The sequence below is a fragment of the Rana temporaria genome, chromosome 2 (genome assembly GCF_905171775.1).
Source record: "Rana temporaria chromosome 2, aRanTem1.1, whole genome shotgun sequence".
NCBI lineage: Eukaryota > Metazoa > Chordata > Amphibia > Anura > Ranidae > Rana > Rana temporaria.
In genome coordinates this window covers 267,401,399-267,416,177 of record NC_053490.1, presented here as the reverse complement: position 1 = coordinate 267,416,177, position 14,779 = coordinate 267,401,399, and the positions used below count along the sequence as shown (strand labels likewise).

Sequence of the window (14,779 nt, the reverse complement as noted above, 5' to 3'; positions counted from 1 at the left end):
GTATGACATGTTTGCTATTTAAAAAAACAAAAACAAAACCTTACAATCACTTTAATGGTGAGAAAGTCTCAAAAGTGTTTCAATTGGAAATGTCATTCTAACTTGTAACTATTTAATAATAAATGTCTGTGTGTATGTCTCTAAGGTGGGGTAACAAATCAAGCGAACGATCGTCTGTTTTTTCTCGTGGTTTCAGAGCAAGTCGGAACCATGGAAGGAAATAATGTATGAAAATTCTCGTATGACAAAGGCTTGTTGTTAATTGTTTCTGATAACGCGCAGTCTTTCATTTCTGATTTTTCTCGTACAAATATTGTATGAAAACGGTACACATTAAATGTAAATTTTTAGTTCTGTTCTCTTACAAGAAAGATTTTGGAGTGTATCCCTTGGAAGGTCAGAATAAGCTGTCCAAAGTTGTGTACACACTATGAGAAAATCGCAGGATCGTACCTCGGATAAAAATGTTTGCCCGATTTTCTTATAGTGTGTAAGAGCCTTAAGCCAGAAATATACATGTTTTTCGGTTCACTTCAACCACTTTCAAGACACTGGGATTTACAAATCTGATCACAAATACTTGCAAAAATACAAAATATACCACCTACGAGTTTCATTGACCAGAATGTGGTTGATTGTGAAGCTAAAACTGGACAATAAATTTACAGTTTTAGCTCAGTTTATTGAAAGATATAACTGAAATGGCATCAATAACAGGAAAAGTTTTGCTGAAAGCATTCAGATTTTTCCCCTTTTCAATCCCAATTTTGATCTGACCTCTTTGCAGTCAAGCAAAATCTATGTATTTTACAGTATGTCTTTAAATGCTTTGCTGTTTCAACAACAAATGTAATTGAAAGCTCAATAAATTGCCAAGTGTATGGCCAGCCAGCCCCAACTGAGGTCTATTGAGGGCAATAGACAAACTTTTCTCAATACTGTTGTTTTCCCATAATGTGCTGGAGGTGTCTGCAATGCACCTTGCCTACTCTTCTGAATAGGTCTGTGTTTAGCACCCTGTTGGCACACTCAAGTGTCCGAGAGAGGTTGGATAGTGCCTGTATGTCTGTGGGAACCTTTAATTATGTTTACCAAAAATTTCCCTTATCTGAGAGCTTGTAAAGCATAATTAAAAAACAAAGCTGCCACATTTATACAATCACACTTCTATGGTAGTTTACCACCTGAAAGCCACCAACACAAACAAAATGTGAAGACAGCAAGATAATGCTGGGTTAGAACAAAGAGTACAAGGATGCTTGCTGAGCTCTCTCAAGCAATCAGTAAATACATTCCGCCAGATTTCTTTAGGGATGTTAAAATGCTATATTGGGTTAGGAAGAACATGGCTTTGTTTTACATGTATTAGCTCTCTTTTAATTAAAGTCTTACAAAACTCTTAAAGCTGCATACTCAACATCTTCAGAAAATAAATGATTGTTTGCTGATATTTTAGCCCCCCTTAAGGCATTCCCTTGCAAACAAATATTATTGGCTACAGCTGGATAAAATACTATGCTCTACAAGTTTGCTGTTAAAATTAAGTTGTCTATCTCCAAAGTCCACAATTATTATTTAAAAAAATATTTTACTACTGCTGCAGGCAATCGTTTTAGGCCAAATCAGACAACTGGTCCTTGGATGAGCCTTTTTTTCCCCATGGTCTTCGAATTTGATGGACTCTCTACGTGTGTACAAAGTCTGCTACTACCCTTTGCAATCTGGTGGTTTGTGGCAGGTATCAAACATCTGAATGAGTCAGATTTAGCCATTATTGCATACAACATGCTACAGACTGTCGGAAATTGGGTCATGTGGTCCATATTAAGAATAAATATTTTCCACAAATATAAGACAATAGTCCAAAAAGTAAGAAATGTAATTTAACAAAGCTTGTGCCTCGGGTAACGAAGTGCTTTTATACTAATGACACATTTCAGTGAATATTGTCTGCAGGTGGAGCATGGGTGTACTTCAGCCATTTACTTCCATCACTGCTTTATGTCCTGTCTAGGGATTGAGCTCCCAGTTCAGTCTGAACACAGGTTTGAATTGAAATTAGCTTTTTCAGGACTTTCAGCCCATTTGGCAAGAGCCAAACATTGAGGCAAATTTTAAATTTCCCGCGTCGTATCTTTGTTTTGTATCCACAAAACAAGATACAACGGCATCTGGGTTAGATCCGACAGGTGTACGCCTTAGTATGCCGTCGGATGTTAAATGCAATTTTACGGCGTCCGCTAGGTGGCGTTCCCGCGTCGAGTATGCAAATTAGCTATTTCCGACGATCCACGAACGTACGAGCGGCCGTCGCATTTTTTTACGTCGTTTCCGTTCGGCTTTTTCCGGCATATAGTTAAAGCTGCTATATGGTGGCGTACTCAATGTTAAGTATGGCCGTCGTTCCCGCGTCTAATTTTAAATTTTTTGCGTCGTTTGCGTAAGTCGTTCGTGAATAGGAATGTGACGTCATTTACTTTCACGTCGTCCTTGCGGCGTACTTTGTCGCAATGCACCCTGGGATATTTTAAGGACGTCGGGTCACAACGTATTTGCATAGAACGCGCCCCCATCACTCCCATTTAGATACACTACCCCCATCACTCCCGCAATAGATACACTACGCCGCCGTAACTTACCGCGCGGATTCTTTGAGGATTCACAAGAAGAAAAAGTAAGTTACAGCAGCGTAGTGTATCTTAGATACGCTATGCCTGCCTAAAGATAGGCAGATCTTTGTGGATCTGCTCCATTGTGTTTAGTAGCGTTTCAACTATCTATATCTATCGACAACACTGTTCGAGGAAACAAAAACGTCTGGCGATATTTAAAAATACATACACAGCATCAGTAAGATGATGCGCTCTAAAATTTTAATATAATAGGCTACTCTACAGCTGATCAATAATGCATCTGCTTAATGAAGAAGTTAGTTGGCACATTGCTGCAATGGTTTAGTCTTGTGTTTCTGAAGATCTTATCTCTGTTTCTTCTGGTCACCTGCTTGGTGCCAGGTTCAGCAGCAAAGAACAAGGGTAAAGCTGAATGTATTGGGTGGAAACTTTATCTAGCATATGGCAGCCACGGGATTCGGTCACAGACTGTCAACCTTGTCTTTAACAGACAGACTTGTGTGTGTTTTAAGTTTCTTCCTATTTACTACAAATGCATCGATAGCTTCTGGAGCTGTAAAGCAGATAATTTAGTGCAGTTTTTACATATATTCAGCAACTATGTTGCACACTATGATTTTCTTTTTTTTATTATTTTAATTGAAAGAAATATACTTTGACCTTGACTAGAAGTCTGTGAATTTCTCAATCTTAAAAGACAAAAAAGTTTATTCATGCAACAAATCCAGATCACTGCAATTCTTTACCATTATATGGCGTCCAGCTGCACAGAAATCTCAGCGGTCTAATTTGTAATGTGCCATTGCATTTGTATCTACTTAGCATTATTAAACTATTGATTGTCTCATCTCTGCTTGATGTGCCTTTGTCTTTTGTCTGGGTCCGGTGAAGGCTGGCTTTTAAACGGTTAAGAAAATGTTTATCACAAGACTGGCTTCAGAGTTGAAAGTAATGTGATCAGTAATGAATTTTGTGTTACATTAGGTTGTATAAATGGGCAGACAAGCGCAGACAACAAGTGGCCAGGAGTCAGGGCTAATCTAATGAAGTAAAAATAGAGACAGCACCAATTATACATGGGGCCAGCTCAGAGCTGCTGCAGGGACTGCAAATGAATAGGTACAAATCAAATTACTGACTAATAGACGCACTACAAGAGGGGGCAGTCAATGCTAAATGCATTAAGGCCTTGTGACCTCCCTGCTCTAAACAGCACAATCCAAAATTTGACTTCTATCCCTTTCTTTTTCGTTCCCCCCTCTCACTCTCCTTGCAGAAATAAAAGAGACTCTTGTTCACTTAAGAGCCACAATGCAACAATGTTTCTCCTTAAATGATTGAAACATTTGGACTGTCAAAGGAGGGGGAGAATTTTTACATTATCAGTCAGCTCTGCTCTAAGACTTCCTGAGAGGCCTGCATTACAACCCGGGGACCTGTCACGCTCGGCTTTTAGAAAGTGTTCACGTATCTTCCAAAGATGTCAGACACAACTGAATATTCATTGTGAAGCAGCCTACACGGCTCAATTCCTTCGTGTTGTCTGCCTGAAAATAAACAGCCATTCCTTCTCATGCTACTGGGCTTATACACTTGAAGCACATGGCACTGAACACAGCTGCTGCTAATGAAGAAATATCGCCCAAAATAGATCATATTTGTTAGGGCATGTGTCTCACAAACCACCATTCTTTGTAGACACGACATATTTCATAGTGTTATTTTGAGCTATTTAGGGTAACCTATGTTAGGCTGCATGTTGCTGTGAGATAAGCCTCACCAAAAATTGTCATAGCTATTAATCCGTACAACAGTTAATTAATACTAATATAGATAATACTTCCTGCCTTGTCACTGTTCCTAGATTTTTATAGCTATATAAGATAGTGACACATTTTTTTCTAGGGTGATGAGAAGTTAGAACCTCTGTCAGGTTTTTACTGCTGTTCTTGTTCCTTATGGAGATTTAATTTTATTTTCTGTGATTGTGACCATTGTCACCAATAAAGAAAGAATGGAAATATCTAAATTTGTTAAGTTGTCACCTGAGCATGATCCATATATGACCAGTCTTACTCTGCTCAAAGTTGCTATGCAACGTGGTGTAACTCAGTTAGATATATTGGCTGAGAGCAAACTGTATAATGAAAAAAGGGATAGTGCTAATCCCTAAATGTGCAAATCTGCAAAAATATTCCACCTAAACAATGTGCAAAATATATACAAACTATTCAACGTAATGTGCAAATATTCATACATCTCCTACTGTATAGTGTAAATGTTCAAAAATCAATATTGCTTATTTCATAAAAGATAAAGTGCAAGTGTCATGTGTTGACAAAGAACAAAAGGTAGATTCAGGTACGTTCGCGTAACTTTGCGGCGGCGTAGCTTAAGGAATTTAAGCTACGCCGCCGTAAGTTAGCAAGGCAAGTACATGATTCACAATGTACTTGCCTGCTAAGTTACGTCGGCGTAGCCTGAATCGGCGGGCGTAAGGGCGCCTAATTCAAATGTGTTTGAGGGGGGTGTGTTTTATGTCAATGGCGCTTGACCTCACGTTTTTTAAGTTTCTGTTACTGCGCATGCGCCGGGCGCCTACATTTCCCAGTGTGCATTGCAGCTAAGTACGCCGCACGGGCCTATTGATTTTGACGTGGACGTAAACAACGTAAATCCCGATTCACGGACGACTTATGCAAACAACGTAAAAAATTCAAATTTCGACGTGGGAACGGCAGCCATACTTGACATTACTATTCCAATAGAGCCTAGCTCTAACTTTACGCGGCCTATCTCTTACGTAAACTGAGTAAAAGTACTGCGTCGGCCGGGCGTACGTTCGTGAATCGGCGTATCTCCTCATTTACATATTCTACGCCGACCACAATGGAAGCGCCACCTAGCGGCCATCCAAAATATTGCAATCTAAGATAGGACGGCGCAAGCCGTCATATCTTAGATATGTTTAAGCGTATCTCTGTTTGAGCATACGCTTAAACATAAGTCGGCGTAGATTCTGAGTTAGGTCGACTTATCTACTGATAAGTCGGCCTAACTCTTACTGAATCTACCTAAAAGTGTTCAGTTTAAAGGTCCATCTATTTCATGCAGGAAAAATAACAAGTCCTGCAAGCCGCTAATTAATGTGCTCTTCAACCGCGATTAAACGTCTCAATCTGATTTAAATGGTGTTGCTTCAAAACACCCTGTGTGCTCCACTGCCAGTATCATTAGATAAACCCACCAGAGAAAGTTGCTGGTCAGATTATAAACCAGCTTTAGCTCTTGTTGCCACAGAGACAATGACCACCCCACATCTGCTGTTTGGTACTCGGAGAGTAGGTGCCCCCATGAACACCATAATAGCATGAAGGAGAAAAAAAAGAAGAAACTCCCATAGCATAACATTTTAGCCTGATTTATCAAAAGTCACAAAAAATCCACTCACATCTCCCAGTGTCTTCACCGACACGAGTATGTACAGCTCAATCTTTTGGTCCGATGGCCTCCAGTCAGAAAACTGAGCTGCGAGTAGGAACTTAATGTGCATGCTAATGACAAACGTTCTGGCTTGTCCCACGCGCTTTGTCATCAATGTCCTCAAAAATGTTGATGATGAAACACATAGGGCCATACTTACCGAGGCTATAGGTACTTATATAAGATCGGTGGTGCATTTTTTTCTCAATTCCTTTGAGAGGAAACTGTGCCCTTACTTAGGATGGAAAAGAGAAGTTAAAGGGGTTGTAAAGACAAAAATATTTTCCTCTTAAATTAAAGTCTGACAGTAGCTGATAAAGTAAAAAGTAATGTTTTGCATTATAACTAGTTTGATACCTGTTGAAATCAAGCTGTTTTATTCACCTCTGTCACTCCTGAATCATTATTCTCACTGACGTCCTGGTTTGCGGTGCGCATTCATTCTTGCTACATCACGGCCTAATGGGAACTACAGTTCCCATTAGGCTTAGCCTCCATGCCTGTGAGGGATAAGAGAGCATCTTCACGCAGGGCTGTAGTCATAGGGAGGGGGTGAGCACATTCTGCTTTCCACCATGCAAAACAGCTCAGATGCTGGTGGAAAGCAAGAAGAGGAGAGACAGGAAATGGCATTTTCAAACCTGGATTACTGTATTTTGGAGGTCAAAAGGAAAAACGAAGTAAGTGATATTTAAACGCTCTAGCTTACAGCAATCAATTGATCTAATAAAAAACAAACCTTTAGTGTTCTTTTAAATTTATCAATGAGCCCTGATGAAGGGGAGCAGCTAAGCCTCTTAAACACATTGCGGCTGAGCCCACACAGTGTAACCGTAGCTGTATTTCCTCTGGCCAGGTATTTAGCCTGTCATTCACATCAATGGCTGTATGCTGCTGTACTTGTGTTTACAGTGATGCTATTAGGGGTGTTTTCTGAAAGAAGAGTGCCCGTGTGCAAGAATATAAATTTGGCCCCCTTGCTTGCAAACAAGAAAATGTGGTGCACACAACATGCTGCAGCAAAAAGTGGATGTGTTTCTGATTGCACTGAATATTATGCATAGTTTAAAGAACTGTAGGTAAATAGAGTTTGAGTTGACTTACATAAAATAGAATGAGACCGTTTTAAATAGGGAATGTAGAGCACAGCATCAGTAGAGGTACATTGGAGGGTCCAGGGCCCAACTTTAGACTTTTGGGCACCTCATCAGGGGTCAGTAGTAAATGACTTGCTTTCTACTCTCCCCTGACCCCTGCCTGACTTATTACTGACCTCTGAACTCAGCTTCACGTACTAATAACCTCTGCACTCTGTGTCACTACTGACATGGGAACTCTACATAATTTACTCTTGACCAGTGAACACTTTGGCACTTACTACTGACCTTTGAACTCTATGTGACGTACTACTATTCTCCATGCTCCGCATCACTTACCACTGATTTCTTAACTCTGCAATCACTACTGACCTTTGCATCACTACTGACTCCTGAACACTACTGACCTCTGAAGTTTGCATCACTTACTACAGAGTTTAGGGGTCAGTAGTAAGTGAAACAGAGTTCAAGGGTCATTAAGTGACGTTGTTCATAGGTCAGTAGTGATGCAGAGTGCAGAGGTCAGTAGTAAGTGAAGTTGAGTTCAGAGGTCAGTAGTGACACAAATTTCAGAAGTCAGTAGTGAGTGCAGAAGTCAGTTGTAAATGACCTTCTGTCTCACAGCACAGTCAAAGAGCTCTCCCCTACACATTTTGTTGTTGTTTTCCCTCTCCCTGGACTCATCATTTTGCTAACTGTTCTGTAGTTTTTCCCACTCACCTCCTCCTCCTCCTCTTCCCTATTCCAGGAGGTGGAGCTAAGCCATAGCCAATCACAGCCCTGCTATGGGGCCCATATATAAAATGTATAAAGAGTAAATTAGTATTCTTGTGCTCTTGTTCTTGTGATTAATATTTGATACAGCATGTATGCTAATATTTTTGTATGTTAGCTCTGGGTAACCTTTCTGTGACATAATTTGGTAATTTTTTTTGCTCTGTGTTAATTTAATGTGAATTATTTCCCCTAATGGTGTCTGTGAGTACCACATAGACATGAGACTGTCACCTGGTCCAGCTGAAACTTTTTATTACTTAATGTCTATGGATACCATTACACACAGAAGCTGTCAGGGCTGGGCTCTCAGCCCTTCCTTCTCTGTGTTCAGGTTCCTCCGCTGTCGGTTAATTGTCAGTACTCATCTTTTTACAGTGGCTCACCTGTTGATCATCTCCTGCTCGTCAGTCAAGCCCACAGCCAGCCCATTCTGGCTATTTAGACTGCCTGGTTCATTTTGTTAAATGCCTTCGCCTGGTCAACCTATCTAGAGAATCTCTGCTGTGTTCCTGTTGGAGACTTGCCTGGCTGATGTCCCTTCTGGTGCCTCTGACTATGCTGATCTCTGGTTTACGGATTTCCTGGCTTGTTCTGACTACCCGATTTGGCAACCGAACCCTGGCTATGTTTTGCCTACGTTTACCAGTTGTACCATTTTTACAATTTTATTAAAAGGTGTGATTTTTACTGAATTTTCGGTCTCTGTCTGTTTCATGGTTCCTGACAGAAGCATAGAATATTATGGAAACAGTCACTGGTCAAAGAAAACAGTCACTGGTCAATTAGCAATGTCTACACTCACAACAGTGGTATAAAACCAGCAATAGATGGTTCGAATCTAGGTCGGTTGAGTAAAGACTGGCTAAAATTCAAACCATCTATGGGCAGGCTAATTGTACCCTAGTCGATCCATTAATCGATTTGTGTATAACCAGCATGTTGGTTTTTCAATAAGCAATTACTGCCAGTGGCTATAGCCACTAGTAATTTACATTGCGTTCTCCCAGTAGGGACTACTCCCCGCACTCCCCCATCAGGAGAACACAATAGTGTGCTGATGGGGGAATCAAGTGATTTTCTTTCCTGCAGCTGCTCATGAGGATGTTGCATGGCAATGACGAAACCCATAGGGAGAAACTTCTGGCATGCCACTTCCAGTCTTGCTGGAATGCACACTGGGGACCAGTGGCACTTTCTTCAAGTTTGTATAGTGGTTTCTATCTAATAATACAATGTGTAAGTGCATTACTTGATATATTTGTTGCATAAATAAAAGGTGTTATACTATGGGAGGCTTCCCCTCCTTTTTATTTAAACCTGCATAAGTAACTGGTGTACCCAAGAGGATCATATAGAAACGAGGAGAAACCGAAAGTGGAGATACTGGCTATAATATCCCCAACGAGGCTTGTGGTGCTCTAAGCTCTTATTCAGTGGTGTAAAGCTCCTGTGGAGAGGTGTTCAGTGTCCCTGGTTCCTTAGTTGGTGGCTCGTGGTATATGGGTATACCAACAAGCGCTATCTGACTTTCTTGTGGCAATAAGAAGTCAAATCTATCTGGTGAGTGCAGAGGTTTTTTCTGAACTTTGTGCATTATCCTGCTGGAAGTAGCCAGTAAAATTTAAACGATGCTCAATTGGTACTAAAGGGCCCAAAGTGTGCCAAGAAAATCTCCCAACGCCATTAAACCACCAGCCTGATCCATTGATACAAGGCAGGATGGATCCATGCTTTCATGTTGTTTATGCCTAATTCTGACTATACTATCTGAATGTCACAGCTGAAATAGAGAATCATCAGACCAGGCAATGTTTTCCCAATCTTCTATTTTTAGGGAGCCTGTGCGAATTGTAGCCTCAGTTTCCTGTCTCAGCTTAGCTGACAGGAGTGGCACCCGGTGTGGTCTTCTGCTGCTGTAGCCCATCTACTTGAGGCTTGAGGTGCTGTTCTTTCAGAGATTGTGCATACCTTGGTTGTAAAAAGTGGATTTTTAAATTACTGTTGCCTTTCTACCATCTCATACCAGTCTGCCCATTCGCCCATTCTCCTCTGACCTCAACAAGGCATTTTCGACCACAAAACTGCTGCCCACTAGATATTTTCTCTTTTTTGGACCATTCTCTGTAAACCCTAGAGATGGTTGTGCATGAAATATGGAGTTACTTACCGGTAACGTCCTTTTCCAGGAGTCTTTCAGGACAGCCACCTTAGAGAGATCCCGGCTCCTCCCCTCTCAGGAAACACCACCTTCAATCAGAGATTTAAGCCTCATCCTCCCACTGGCCCTTCAGTTTATCACGAGCACCTCCGGCCAACTGGGGAGACACAAGAACACGTCATACAACACAAACATTACAATCTTACCTGACGGTCTTATGTGATGAGTCCTCAGACGTCCAGTACCTGGGTGGGTACCGGTGCTGTCCTGAAAGACTCCTGGAAAAGGACGTTACCGGTAAGTAACTCCATATTTTCCTGGATCGTCTTTCAGGACAGCCACCTTAGAGAGGATAAGCGAGCACCTTACCTTAGGGTGGGACTACTGCTTGCAGAACTTTACGACCAAAGTCTTGGTCCTTTGCTGACAGCAGATCCAATCTGTAGTGCTTGACAAACGTGTTGAAGCTGGACCACGTTGCAGCCTTACAAATTTGCTCAGGAGAAGCACCAGCCCATTCCGCCTGTGAAGCTGCAGCCGCTCTAGTGGAATGTGCCCTGATCCCATCTGGGGGGTCTGACCCTCCTAACTCATAAGCTTGAACAATAGCCGATTTAAGCCATCTGGCTATAGTCCGTCTGGACGCCCTGGATCCTTTCTTAGATCCTGAAAATAATACAAAAAGGGACTCTGACTTTCTAAATTGTCTAGTGCATTCTAAGTATTGGAGAATGCACCTCCTAACATCTAAATTATGGAATGAACGTTCCTGTTCCCTCACAGGATTAGAACAAAAAGTGGGTAAGATGATTTCTTGGCTCCTATGAAATCTTGAAGCCACCTTTGGCAAGAAGGCCGGATCGGTTTTGAAAATAACCCTGTCCAGAAAAATTTGAAAATAAGGGGCCATGATGGAAAGGGCTTCGAGTTCGCTGACTCGTCTTGCCGTGGTAATTGCCACTAAAAACACCGTTTTGAGGGTAATTAGTTTCAAAGAACAGGATTCTAGTGGTTCAAAAGGCTCTTTTGTAAGAGCCTGTAAAACCAAAGAAAGGTTCCAAACTGGAAGGGAAGAGGTTCTAACTGGCCTCTGTCTACTTAGACCCTTGAAGAACCTTGCTATCCAAGGGTCTAACGCAAGTTGTTTTTCTAGAAAGACGCTCAACGCAGAAACTTGTCCTTTCAATGTACTAGACCTTTGTCTGCACCTGACTGTAGGAATTCTAGCACTGCCACTGAACTATGAACGTCAAAGGAGCCTTCTGAGCACCATATGTTAAAACGTCTCCACACCTTACAGTAGATGTTTTGAGTTTCTACTTTCCTACAATTTAGGAGAGTCTTAATTAGACGCTCAGAAAAACCCCTGCCCCTCAACAATGACTCCTCAGAAGCCAGGCTGCCAGGTTCCACCTGTCTACGTGAGGGCAGCAGAATGGACCCTGAGAAAGAAGGTTGGTCTGGGCCGGAAGGATCCAAGGGGGTTCTATTGCCAGGTTCTTTAGAATGGAGAACCACGGTCTCCTCGGCCAATGAGGAGCGATCAAGATGAGGATCGTATTCTCCCTTTGCAACTTCCTCAATACTGCCGGAATCAGGACCGGAGGGGGGAAGGCATAGCACCTTGAAAATGCCCAAGTCTGGGCGAGTGCGTCTATCCCTAGCTCCGTCCCATCTGTTTAGGGAGAAGAAAAGACTTGTCTTGGTATTGTGTTTCGAGGCAAAGAGGTCTATGCATGGTGTTCCCCATCTCTGAACAATCATGTTGAATACCTCCTGCTTTAAGATCCAATCGCCTTCCTTCAGAGTTGTTCGGCTGAGGAAGTCCGCTGTCTGGTTCTGATCTCCCTTCAAGTGGGTTGCCGACAGGGACAATACATTGAGTTCGGCCCACTTCAGGATGGCTTCTGCCAGAAGCCATAGGGAGCAACTTCTTGTACCCCCCTGCCTGTTGATATAGGCTACTGTTGGGGAATTGTCCGAACGGATTCTCACATGTTGTCCCTGAAGTTCCCCCTGAAAGGTTCTGAGCGCTAGTTCTACTGCTCTCAGCTCCCTCCAGTTGGAGGATCTTGGAGCGTCCTCTTTCCTCCAGGTCCCCTGGACCCACTTGGGACCCACGTGTGCTCCCCAACCTGAACCGCTGGCATCTGTTGTGACTGTCTTGGTCACTGGCAGGATCCACTCGAGACCTTGGGACAGGTTTGCTCCCTTTCTCCACCACCAGAGTGACCTTTTGACCTGATTTGGGATGGAGATTAAGGCATCCAAGGAGGTCTGACTGTGGTCCCAAACCTTCAGAATAAATAACTGAAGAGGACGAAAGTGCAGTCCCGCCCAATGTACTGCCGGAAGTGTGGATGTTAGTAATCCCAATCCTGACATGGCCTCCCTGACTGAAACCTGACTGTTGCTCTGCAACCGTAACATGGTCTTGTCCACCTTTAGGACCTTTTCGGAGGGAAGAAAGACCCTTTGGATCGTTGAGTCCACCACATAACCCAGGAAGGTGACTCTCTGGGCTGGGACTAAACTGGACTTTTCTAGGTTCAGAAGCCATCCCAATTTCTCCAGGATGTCTCTTGCTACCTGAAGATCCTGAACCAATTGTTCCGCTGAGGGTGCAAACAGGAGAAGATCGTCTAGATATGCAACTATCGAAAGACCTTTGAGTCGCAGAAAGGCCAGAACTTCTACCATCACTTTTGTGAAGATTCGGGGAGAAGACGATAGCCCAAAAGGGAGAGCTTTGAACTGCCAATGCAGTACCCGATTCCCAGTCTTTACTGCTAGTCTCAGATATTTTTGATGATCCTCGGCTATGGGAATATGCAGATATGCATCCTTTAGATCGATCGATGCCATGAAGCAGTTTGGCGGGAGTAACGCTCTGACCGAATAGATCGAATCCATTCTGAATCTCCTGTACTTGACGGAGACATTCAGAGGCTTCAAATTCAGGATGAGCCTGAATTTCCCTGTTGGCTTGCGGACCACAAAAATGTGGGAGTAAAAGCCTCTGCTTGTCTCCGGACCTGGCACCTGGACAATCACCTCCTGCTCTTCTAATTCCTGTAAAGAGGATAGAAGAGCGGAGGCTTTTTCCCCGCATATTGGTAGGTTGGTAATCAGAAACCTGAGAGGTGGGGGATTTGAGAACTCCAACCTGTAGCCCCGTCTGATGATCCCCAAAACAAATTGATTTGTGGTGATCACCTCCCACTGTGGGAGAAAGGCCCCCAACCTTCCTCCCACTGTTATCGTGTCACTGGGCCTTTTTGGGCTGTTCAGGAGGGCGAAAAATTGCCGCCCCACGCCCTTTCCCCTTAGGTCCCCAAAATTTCTTTTGTTGACCTGTTTTAGGGGTCTCAGATTTCCTCGGAAACTGAAATTTTCTTTTTGTCTGTTGCCCAAATTTCCTTTTAAGGGGAAAAGCTTTCTTTTTATCAGCCGTCCTATCCAGGACGGCTTCCAGACCAGGCCCAAATAATAAATCTCCGGTAAGCGGTATGCCACAGAGTTTTATCTTAGACGCACTGTCCCCCTGCCACGTCTTAAGCCACAAGGCTCTCCTTGCTGAATTGGTCAGGGCTGAAGATCTGGCGGACATGCGTACTGATTCGGCCAAGGCATCTGCCAGATAGGCCACCCCTTTAAGGAGCGTGGGAAAAGAAGCAAGGATAACATCCTTTTCTGTATTGGCTTCGATATGCGCCTTGATTTGCGTGAGCCAAAACTCCATATTACGGGCCACTACCGTGGCTGCCATGGCGGGTTTGAGATTTGTCTGTGATGATTCCCAGGACTTTTTCAAAAGGGAATCCATCCTCTTATCCATGGGGTCAGAGAGTACCCCCATATCCTCGAAGGCCAGATCTGTATTTCTGGATACTTGAGAAAACGCTGCGTCTAGTTTTGGAGTTTTATTCCAAACTAAACTATCCTCACCTGCGAAAGGAAATCTCCTTTTTAGTGCATTAGAGAAAAAAGGTTTCCTCTCTGGGTCTTGCCATTCTTTTTTAATGGCATTGACCAACACATCATGGACTGGAAAGACTTTCTTTTTCTGTTCCTCCAGACCCCTATACATTTGGTCATGTAATGACAAAACTTTCTTTTCCTCCTGGATACCTAGAGTGGTGTGGATGGCATCTAAAAGCTCCTCCACATCCTCTAGAGAAAGTTTGTACTTTGAGGCTTTGGAGGACTCACCGTCCAGCCCCTCTGTATCTGATTCCTCCTGGGAATCAGAAATGGCGCTACCCGCTTCTTCCTCAATGTCTTCCGATAGACCCTCTGGTTTCTCACCACTACTAGGGAGAAAATCCGTGGGATTAGGCGAAACAACCTGCTGTGCTGGTGGGACACTGCTTTGGGGCTGGGGTAGTTGAAAAGAGGACAAAAGAGCTTGAAAGGACTGAAAGGTACTAGAAAGCTCCTTAACTGACGCCGCCAGCTCTGCCCCCTGTTCTGCTGTCTGTTATCTCAAAACATCCCCAATACAACGCTTACAGAGCGTTTTCAACCAGGATTCCCCTAGTGTTGATCTGCACACAGGGCACTTCCTTTTAGAGCCGTGGGCTGATTTGCTTGAGGCTTTCTGAAAAGAGAAGCAAACAAAAGACAGCAGG

General features: G+C 43.1%; 1 protein-coding gene across 5 annotated transcripts in view; it reads right to left on the bottom strand.

Annotated features, from left to right (window-relative positions):
• Nucleotides 1-14,779, bottom strand: part of BCAS3 (BCAS3 microtubule associated cell migration factor) — a 1,469,256-nt gene that overhangs the window by 44,238 nt on the left and 1,410,239 nt on the right. The window lies entirely within an intron of this gene.